Source organism: Sander lucioperca, chromosome 22 (genome assembly GCF_008315115.2).
Source record: "Sander lucioperca isolate FBNREF2018 chromosome 22, SLUC_FBN_1.2, whole genome shotgun sequence".
NCBI lineage: Eukaryota > Metazoa > Chordata > Actinopteri > Perciformes > Percidae > Sander > Sander lucioperca.
In genome coordinates, this window is record NC_050194.1 from 14,118,288 (window position 1) to 14,129,391 (window position 11,104).

Genomic DNA, 11,104 nt, shown 5'->3' on the forward strand with positions numbered 1-11,104 from the left:
TCCAGATTACACAACGGAAGTTCTCCAGGCCTCTAGAGGGAGCAGCTAGTGGAACAGCTTGATTTTCGACCATTATTAACCAATATTAAATTCATATTATTATTATTATTATTATTATTAATAACATAATATATTATTAATATACAGTCTATGCTCCCGTCTCATGCCCTCCCGGCTGGTGCTGTCCCCGAGCTTCGGCTTTTCAAAATAAAAGCTTGCGTTTGGTCCGCTATGTGTTTCTACTTTGGTGTGTTGGATGTTTGTGAACTAAACAGTACATCAATCATGCTGATGAATACAATAACTTTTTCAGCAGATGTCTTACTTACAACACGTTGGAGTTAGCAAAGCAGTTTTGTGTTTATATGTGCGGGCGGGATTTATTGAGTTTGATAAATCCCACGGTAAATTGGCTGGTTTACTAACAGGGAGGGACTAGAAATCCTGTCTGTTTTTTGTATTTCAAGAGCGAATTGCTCCACAATATGAATACAGATTGATCACTTATTTTGTTGGTAACCGTTGTTGTATAATCACAATATTACACTTGAGGAGGCCTACACTTCAGTAATTTCGGACCTCGAAATTAAACCCGCTCATGTAATATGGCTTAAACAAACGTCAACGTTAAACGATGATGCAGTTTTAAATGTTTTATCACCACGAGGTTACAGACGTCTCTGCTGATTGAGTATCAGCTGGGACCTGAGCCGAGACACACACGAGAGAAAACATATCTCAAACATAGATTTAATATTTACAGTCTCTCTCTCACTCTCTCTCTCTCTCTCTCTCTCTCTCTCTCTCTCTCTCTCTCTCTCTCTCTCTCTCTCTCCCCCCCTCCCTCCCCCCCTCCCCGTGAGGTCGAAAATCCAGCTGTTCTACTAGCTGCTCCCTCTAGAGGTCTGGAGAACTTCCGTTGTGTAATCTGGATGCAGCGTTTTTTTTGTTGCATTTGTTTTCTGGGTTGGTGTGCTTTTCTTTTTGCATCGTTTCATATTTGCAGCGCGTTTATCTATTTGGTTGTGTTGTGTGTATTTGCAGCGCGTTTATGTATTTGGTTGTGTTGTGATATTTGCAGTGCGTTTGCTGAATGCTGCGCATGTGTTGTCAAATTAATGAAGTTGTTTTTCTTTTTGCATCACTTCTTTTTTCGGAGTTTGCGGGCTTTTCTTTATGCATCGTTTTTTATTTGCAGTGCGTTTATCTATTTGGTTGTGTTGTGGTATTTGCAGTGCGTTTGCTGAATGCTGCACATATGTTGTCAAATTAATGAAGTTGTTTTCTTAATTTGCTTGTGTTTTGTCTATTTGCGTGTGTTTTCTTAAGTTGCAGGGCGTTTGCCCCTGTCGGCCACCGTACTGGTCTCCGTCCAGAGCAACGGGATCTGTTGGTCCATTCTTATATACTGTCTATGAGGACAACACCGCTGTCATTAAGGCGAGACACTACAGGTGAATAGGCTAAAATTTTTAAATAATAGATATCTCCATGAAACTTCCTCAGTTGATTACTTACACAAGTATATAAAAAAATGTATTACAAGTTTTTGAAATGTGTATGTTTAATTATGCAAATTATGCATTTTCTCATTAAATATGCACGATTTTGCATATATTTTCGGTAGATAGATCTGAACATATGATAAAGCCAGGTGCAAAATTCTTTTTTCATTTTGTTTACACACAAGATGAAAACAAAATTACAGAGGGATTTCAGGATATCTGCTTTCATTACCTAGGAAATCAAAATATACTGTCCATAGCCCTAAAAAAAATCGATTTTCGCCATGTTTTTTTGCTTAAAATGTCACATAAATCAGGGCAGGAATGATTTATTAACAAATCCCTCTGTAAATATCTTCAGAATACTACTAAGTGTATAACTGGAAAGTTTGGTGTACATAGGTGCTACATAGGCTGAGATGTTTCTACTGGAGAATGACAAAAAACTCATTTTGAGAAAACGGCATTTAAAGATTTAAATAGTGGAATTTAATACATTTCTATTGGAAAAATTGCTCAAAAACAGAATAAATGCTCAGGCCCTTAGTGATAATAATATAGAATATGTCAAGCTCATGAAAATTGATTATTTAATAAAATGGCAGGCATATAAGGCCTACAACTGCAGTAACTTAATGAATTAACATTGGCGTATCATGCACAAAGTTGCAGACAAAACCCACACTGGACAGTTGTATGGACACAGAACAAGACCAACAGTAGCTGTAACAGCTTTTTAAAGTCTAACTGTCCATTCCAGCACCATATGTATTTTAGCTGTGCTTAGACTCTTGCGCCTATGTTTTACACTGGCAGCTGTGACGGTCTCAGCTTTTGAGGTCCTGAGCATATCAGTTTCTCTCATTGAATTGACCGTCACAACTGTGCTCTGAAGCCACAACTTCTCCATAACAGAAAGCATGGCAGAGGCACCTTCATGGCCATACTTGCTGCTGCTCCAGCTTACTTTTCCCACAAAACAGTCCCCTCAGTCAGCTGATGGTGAAGATAACTAACCAGAACCAGTCCCCTCAGTCAGCTGATGGTGAAGATAACTAACCAGGCTCCCATCAGCACTGGTTCATAACACAACAGAACAAAACTAATTATGACTCATTCAAAAGACCAATATTTAGAACATTGGAGAAAGCAAACAAAGTAGACTAAATTGTTATTTCACAGATTATCTTCACACTGTCAGAGATACAAAGAAGAGCCTGCTACAGCCTGAGGGACTCACACCACTTAGGATCCCAAATTACAGATTTGTTTAGTAGCCTATTATATAGTAATTATATTATACAAAACTGTAACTGTTGTGTAATGTAATTGTTTTGTAATATAGTGTGTTGTATCGCGATCAGTACAGTGTGGTATATATGTGACAAATATTTAATATATGACATGTAGGCTATGACTTTCTGAGAGAGAGAGAGAGAGAGAGAGAGAGAGAGCGTCTGATTACCTCCGCTGTCTGAACACTCCTGTTTTCTGAACGACAGTTTAAACATCGACGTACTATGTGAAGTCATTTCATCATCTGCTGTCTTAGTTTGTGATCCCCTGTGTCTTCTTGCTAATAACAACTGTTTTCTTCTTCTCTGAGGTGATTTTCGGCCGTTTTCGACGCATTTCTTTCAACATTTTGAGCTACCGCGGAAATGTCAGAGCGCGTCACGTGACCATTCTGAACGAATCACGTTGTCAGAAATTGGCATCAGCCAATGAGATTGCGCATTTTCAGTTAAATCCCCCCTTTTACTTTCACGACTGGTTGCTGATAAAAAGGAAATGACCACATTTATACCCGACAGCATTGTAGAGGAGAAAGAGAGCTTTCCAACGGTATATGTGATGACAGGGTGCAGATAGCGATCGCGGAGCAGCGCAATGATTTAGAACGCTAACTTTTCTTGAATTTAGGTGAAATCTACCGCCGCAAACAGACAAAGTGTAGTAAAATAAAGACCTAAATGTGTATTTCGGACTTTATTTCACCACAAGTCTGAAAGAAGACATGTTATTGAAGACAAATAGCCCAAAATCTCAAAATTGATCAGTGAAAAAAACTGTTTTTGCCTGCCGTGTCTCGCCTTAAGGGACTGTTCGTTTTTTATTAAAGGGGCTACCGGAGGAGTTTTGGGATCTTTAGTCAAAATAGACTTGACCCTCCCTTCCCCAGCAATACATTTTTCTACGACCCTACGAAAGGGTTGGGAAAAGAGGCATGACCCTCCCTAACAATTTATCGATGCCTTATGTACTGGTTTACACTTGGCCAAGATGTACAGATCATTTTTTATTACAACCATGACTTACACGATTTAACCTCTGCTTTCTCATCGTATACACCACACTCCACTATTATGGTGGCCATTTCAACAGGGCCTTCGCTCTCTCCGCAGGCTGAAGAGGGTGGACCTCCCCATCCCATCCCAGCCATGCCCATGTTCTACAGAGGCACCATTAAGATAATTCTCACCCACTGCATCTCTTCTCGGTTTGGTAACAGCACAGCAGAGGAGAGACACAAAGTGAACAGGATAGTGAGAACAGCTGAACAAAACATTGGTGCCTTAGCTGCCGCGTCTGCAGGACATCCACACTGAGCGCTACGTGTGTAGAGCAGACAGCATCATAAAGGATGCCACTCATCCCTCTTGTGGCATGTTCACACTCATGCAGTCCGGGAAAAGATACAGAAGTATCAAATCAAGGACTACTCGGCTGTTTAACAGCTTCTTTCCCACAGCAGTCAGACTGCTTAATTAGTGAACTGCAAATAAGAGACTGTTCCTTTCAAATATTTTAAACAGCTAATACATCTATTTTTAGCGTAATCTTAGTTATTTAATAAGTGTTTATTTGAGCGTAATCTTAGTTTATTTATTAAGTGCTTTAATTTATATGAGTTTAGGGCGTTTTCACACCTACCTCATTTGGTCCGGACTTTTCAGTTTGATCCGAACCAAAATTACAGGTGTGAAACCTCCCCCGGACCACGGTCCGGATCAAAAGACCAAATTTTGGTCCGATAAAAAGAGGTGGTCTCGGTCCGGACCAAACTGAACCATGGTCCGGTTCGTTTATAGTGTGAAAGCATTTTTTGGATGGTTTGGACTTTGGGACCAAATACAAGAAGCTCTGGCAGGCTCTCCTCGTGTTACAAGACCGGGGAATAGCTCCTTTAAGCAATAGCTTAGTGCTAGGCTACATGAGAGAGTGACGGTGAAGGTGCTCAGAGCAGACAGCTGTCGGCTATCAGAGCAGAGAATACATCAGCAGTTTATTGTTGTATTGTTGTTGTGTTATTGTAAGTGGTAGTAAATGTACAGTGTAGGTTTCCGTTTGTCTCTGAATAAATGCTCCAGAAAGAAAGTTCCCGTGTCTTGCTTCTCAACATCACAACAAAACAAAAAGAGCTGCGGCAGTAGGGGAGAGAAGCAGTCAGTTGAAAAAACTCTGACACAGAGAGAGGATACGAGAGGACGGGGAAGCCTGTCTACAAACCAATCAATATAAGTAGGCCTATCTGGAGACGAAGCTCACGTAGGCCTATGTGATGACGGCAGGACGTAGTTTTGTCACGTAGAGATCTTTAATGCGCTTGCATAACTGCAGTGTGAAACCAAAATTTACCGGCTCAAATGTATACAATGTAACACAAACATGAACCTTGGTCCGGACCTTGGTTCAGACTTTCAGGTGTGAAAACGCCTTGCATGGATTTGTTTATTGAATAGTGGATGTGTGAAACGCAATTTTGTTTTTATGCGGTGCAATAAAATGACAAAGAAATCTTGATGCAACTATCCCATTACAGTAAACTACATTAAGATTTAATCCCTGGAAATCTTAAGATTCCTCTATAACATTAAATATTCATTATTAAAGCAGCAATAAACAAAGTTTTTTTCAGGGTTCTAATATATTATGACTATGAGAAAGAAAAAGTACAGGATAGCCCTTTTCAACCCTGACAACCCTAACAAATGCAGCATGGAGGAGAATAGAAAGAGGAGTGAGAGTAATCAAAGAAGGTGATAATTCAAAATGTAATTCAGTTTCTAGATATCTTTGCTCTAAAACAAATGCAGTGCACACTCACACCACATCTCTTTCACTAAAACATTGATGTTTATCTGGAGTCCTAAGTATAGTGGACCTAATTTAATTTAATTTTCATTTCTGGAGTCAAAATTTGTATTTTGTTTGAATGTATTTATTGGGAATTTTGTGTGTGAGACTTTTGTGTTTGAGTATAAACCATAACTATTTAATTTTATGACTATTTGGGTAAAATTCAACAAGAGTTATTTGATGAAAATGAATTTATGGTTAGTGTTTTGCTATCTGGGTTATCTCTACAATTGGTTAACATTAATATTTTTGTGACAGGATTGTAATTCTCCTGTCTGGCGCCCTACTTTACATGCTACACTATACAGTATACTATGACTTTTTATGGCATTTTTATGGCATATAGACACTTCCATCCATCCATCTTCGTCCGCTTATCCGGTAACGGGTCGCGGGGGTAGCAGCTCCAGCAGGGGACCCCAAACTTCCCTTTCCCGAGCCACATTAACCAACTCCGACTGGGGGATCCCGAGGCGTTCCCAGGCCAGGTTGGAGATATAATCCCTCCACCTAGTCCTGGGTCTTCCCCGAGGCCTCCTCCCAGCTGGACGTGCCTGGAACACCTCCCTAGGGAGGCGCCCAGGGGGCATCCTTACCAGATGCCCGAACCACCTCAACTGGCTCCTTTCGACGCGAAGGAGCAGCGGCTCTACTCCGAGCTCCTCACGGATGACTGAGCTTCTCACCCTATCTCTAAGGGAGACGCCAGCCACCCTCCTGAGGAAACCCATTTCGGCCGCTTGTACCCTGGATCTCGTTCTTTCGGTCATGACCCAGCTTTCATGACCATAGGTGAGGGTAGGAACGAAAACTGACCGGTAGATCGAGAGCTTTGCCTTCTGGCTCAGCTCTCTTTTCGTCACAACGGTGCGATAAATTGAATGTAATACCGCACCCGCTGCGCCGATTCTCCGACCAATCTCCTGCTCCATTGTCCCCTCACTCGCAAACAAGACCCCAAGGTACTTGAACTCCTTCACTTGGGGTAAGGACTCATTCCCTACCTGGAGAAAGCACTCCATCGGTTTCCTGCTGAGAACCATGGCCTCCGATTTAGAGGTGCTGATCCTCATCCCAGCCGCTTCACACTCGGCTGCGAACCGATCCAGTGAGTGCTGAAGGTCACAGGCCGATGATGCCATCAGGACCACATCATCCGCAAAAAGCAGCGATGAGATCCCCAGCTCACCGAACTGCAACCCCTCTCCACCCCGACTACGCCTTGATATCCTGTCCATAAATACTACAAACAGGATTGGTGACAAAGCGCAGCCCTGGCGGAGGCCAACCCTCACCTGAAACGAGTCCGACTTACTGCCGAGAACCCGGACACAGCTCTCGCTTTGGTCGTACAGAGATTGGATGGCCCTGAGAAGGGACCCCCTCACCCCATACTCCCGCAGCACCTCCCACAGTATCTCCCGGGGGACCCGGTCATACGCCTTCTCCAGATCCACAAAACACATGTAGACCGGTTGGGCATACTCCCAGGCTCCCTCCAGGATCCTTGCAAGAGTAAAGACCTGGTCCGTTGTTCCACGACCAGGACGGAATCCGCATTGTTCCTCTTCAACCTGAGGTTCGACTATCGACCGAACCCTCCTTTCCAGCACCTTGGAGTAGACTTTACCGGGGAGGCTGAGAAGTGTAATACCCCTGTAATTGGCACACACCCTCTGGTCCCCCTTTTTGAAAAGGGGAACCACCACCCCGGTCTGCCACTCCTTAGGCACCGTCCCCGACTTCCACGCAATGTTGAAGAGGCGTGTCAACCAAGACAACCCCTCCACACCCAGAGCTTTAAGCATTTCTGGACGGATCTCATCAATCCCTGGGGCTTTGCCACTGTGGAGTTGTTTAACTACCTCAGCAACTTCCACCAGGGAAATTGACGACAATCCCCCATCATCCTCCAGCTCTGCCTCTACCATAGAGGGCGTATTAGTCGGATTTAGGAGTTCCTCAAAGTGCTCCTTCCACCGCCCTATTACCTCCTCAGTTGAGGTCAACAGCGTTCCATCCTTACTGTACACAGCTTGGATGTTTCCCCGCTTCCCCCTCCTGAGGTGGCGAACGGTTTTCCAGAAGCACCTTGGTGCCGACCGAAAGTCCTTCTCCATGTCTTCTCCGAACTTCTCCCACACCCGCTGCTTTGCCTCTTTCACGCCAGAGGCTGCAGCCCTTCGGGCCCTTCGGTACCTTGCAACTGCCTCCGGAGTCCCCTGGGATAACATATCCCAGAAAGACTCCTTCTTCAGTCGGACGGCTTCCCTGACCACCGGTGTCCACCACGGTGTTCGTGGGTTGCCGCCCCTTGAGGCACCTAAGACCCTAAGACCACAGCTCCCCGCCGCAGCTTCAGCAATGGAAACTTTGAACATTGTCCACTCGGGTTCAATGCCCCCAGCCTCCACAGGGATGCACGAAAAGCTCCGCCGGAGGTGTGAGTTGAAAGTCTGTCGGACAGGGGCCTCCTCCAGACGTTCCCAATTTACCCGCACTACCCGTTTGTGCTTACCAGGTCTGTCCAGAGTCTTCCCCCACCCTCTGACCCAACTCACCACCAGATGGTGATCAGTTGACAGCTCTGCCCCTCTCTTCACCCGTGTGTCCAAAACATACGGCCTCAGATCAGATGAAACGATTATAAAATCGATCATTGACCTTTGGCCTAGGGTGCTCTGGTACCAAGTACACTTATGAGCATCCCTATGTTCGAACATGGTGTTCGTTATAGACAATCCATGACTAGCACAGAAGTCCAACAACAAACAACCACTCTGGTTTAGATCAGGGAGGCCGTTCCTCCCAATCACGCCTCTCCATGTGTCTCCATCATTGCCCACGTGCGCGTTGAAGTCCCCCAGCAGAACTATGGAGTCCCCCACTGGAGCCCCATGCAGGACTCCATTCAAGGTCTCCAAGAAGGCCGAATACTCCGAGCTCTTGTTTGGTGCATACGCACAAACAATAGTCAGAGTTTTCCCCCCCACAACCCGCAGGCGTAGGGAGGCGACCCTCTCGTCCACCGGGGTAAACTCCAACGTAGCGGCGCTCAGCCGGGGGCTTGTGAGTATCCCCACACCCGCCCGGCGCCTCACACCCTGGGCAACTCCGGAGAAGAAAAGAGTCCAACCCCTATCCAGGAGTATGGTTCCAGAACCGAGACTGTGCGTAGAGGTAAGCCCCACCAGATCCAACTGGTAGCGCTCCACCTCCCGCACAAGTTCCGGTTCCTTCCCCCACAGAGAGGTGACGTTCCACGTCCCCAGAGCCAGCGTCTGCTGCCCGGGTCTGGTCCGTCGAGGCCCCTGACCTTCACTGCCACCCATGTGGCAGCGCACCCGACCCCAGCGGTTCCTCCCACAGGTGGTGGGCCCATGGGTTGGAGAGAGAGGTGCCACGTAGCTTTTTCGGGCTGTGCCCGACCGGGCTCCGTGGCAAACCCGGCCACCAGGCGCTCGCTGACGGGCCCTCCATCTGGGCCTGGCTCCAGACGGGGGCCCCGGGCTTCCTCCGGGCAGGGTCACATCATCTCTACCTCGTTTTTTCATAGGGTTTTTGAACCATTCTTTGTCTGGCCCCTCACCTGAGACCACTTTGCCTTGGGAGACCCTACCAGGAGCACAAAGCTCCAGGCAACACAGCCCTCAGGTTCATAGGGACACACAAACCTCTCCACCACGATAAGGTGATGGTTCCCGGAGAAGCATATAGACACTTCATCATCTTAATACATCCTTTGCAGGGTTTGTGCACGTAACCCTGCAAAGTGGCTGCAAAGATTTTCGAGTTGAGGCACTGAACTAACAAGATGATGTGACTGATAGCAAGGTGGCACAGATCTCTACAGCTGCATACTCTTAATATCCTAGCAACCTTGATTATTCAAACTCATAGTTTGCCTCAATTGGTTGAAGATACAGATAAAATATGAGTCCAGTAGAGGTCATTCATTCACATGCTGCAGGCCTATATGTTTTTGGGTCACAATTTCTTGGAATCACTTGCAGCTGGAAAATGTCCCGCCTCCCTGCAGTTTGCCTTGCTCTGGCTCAGGTCATGTTGCACGTTTTTTTTTCTCTGATTCAGTTTCTATGGTCAGAGTTACAGTAAGGAAGCAGATTGAGAGAGTATTAAGTGTCCAATTCAGGACAAAGTGAATAGAGTGATTAACACTTCTGTTGGCTGTAAATGAACCTAAAGCTGTGCATCACTGAGCAACAAGCTAACAATTTGATTAACCTTCTTGGTGTGTTCCAGTAAAACTGAACTGTGATTCCTAATTACCATAAGCTTTAATAAAACCCTTCACACTAGATACTCACTCAAACAAAAGATGTTGGTTGGGCATCAGCGACTAGCATGCTACGTGTTATTTTTTTGATTTTTCTTGGAATGGAATATACAGTAAGGGGTGTTTTACATTAGGGACCTGGGCCCTGATCCGAGTAGCCTACACTTGACCCCAAGTCCAGTTTGTTTGATCAGTGTGTTCATTGATTTATGCCAAAGTCCACTTGGAAAAGTGTTAAAACCAACTGTACCGAAACACAGAAGTTTCCACCATTCTGGATTCTTGTTAGACGTTTTCTTGCCTCTCTCCACTTGCTTTACCCTTCTTCTCTTTTATGACTTAACCCTGTAGCCATGGTAAGATTGTTATTTCTACCACCTTCACCGTCTTCCAGGTGTCCTAACCCAGCAGATGGTACAGTAGAGATGGTTCAGAACCGCAATTCCACTATGGCCCGATTCTCCTTTAGGATTTTCACTTTCACCAACTTTTCATCCATCTACCTGCGATGCCAGGTCCACCTTTGTCTTTTAAGAGACAACAACTGCGCAACTGTTAGGCTACGTATAATCCATCCTCCCTCTTCTTATAATCTTAAACAGACCAGTGTGGGGTCCCCAGTCTATCACGGGTTGGTCCACATTGTACTGGTGTGGAGGTAGAAATTTCAGAGATTGGTATCTCACAGCAAATAAAACCAAAACTATTTAGCTTACCCTATAGTAGGCCTACATGTATTGTATAAAATCAAGTTGCAGTAAATGGGGCCCGGATAGATAAAAAAATAATGGATATTAAGATATTATTCTACATGATGTTTATGATTTGATTGATTTGATTATTTAATTGTACAAGCATGACTTACAATATGAAATTAAAAAGACTGAAATACATCGAGGATAAAAACACAAGTCCCGGACTTTTTTCCATTGTGGTCCTCACCACCTAACATCAGGACCAAGACAATGCATTCACAGGAGTGTGTAATAATCAATGACATCACTAAAAACATTTCTTAAATAAATAAAAACATGGTAACTTGCCCTTGATCTATTCCGCAACCCTCTCTAGTAACAGGCCTTGATACTCTTTTTAAAAAGAGTTCAGGAGGGGAAATTATGTATATAACGATTTAATTGTTCCCTGAACTGCCCCTATATAG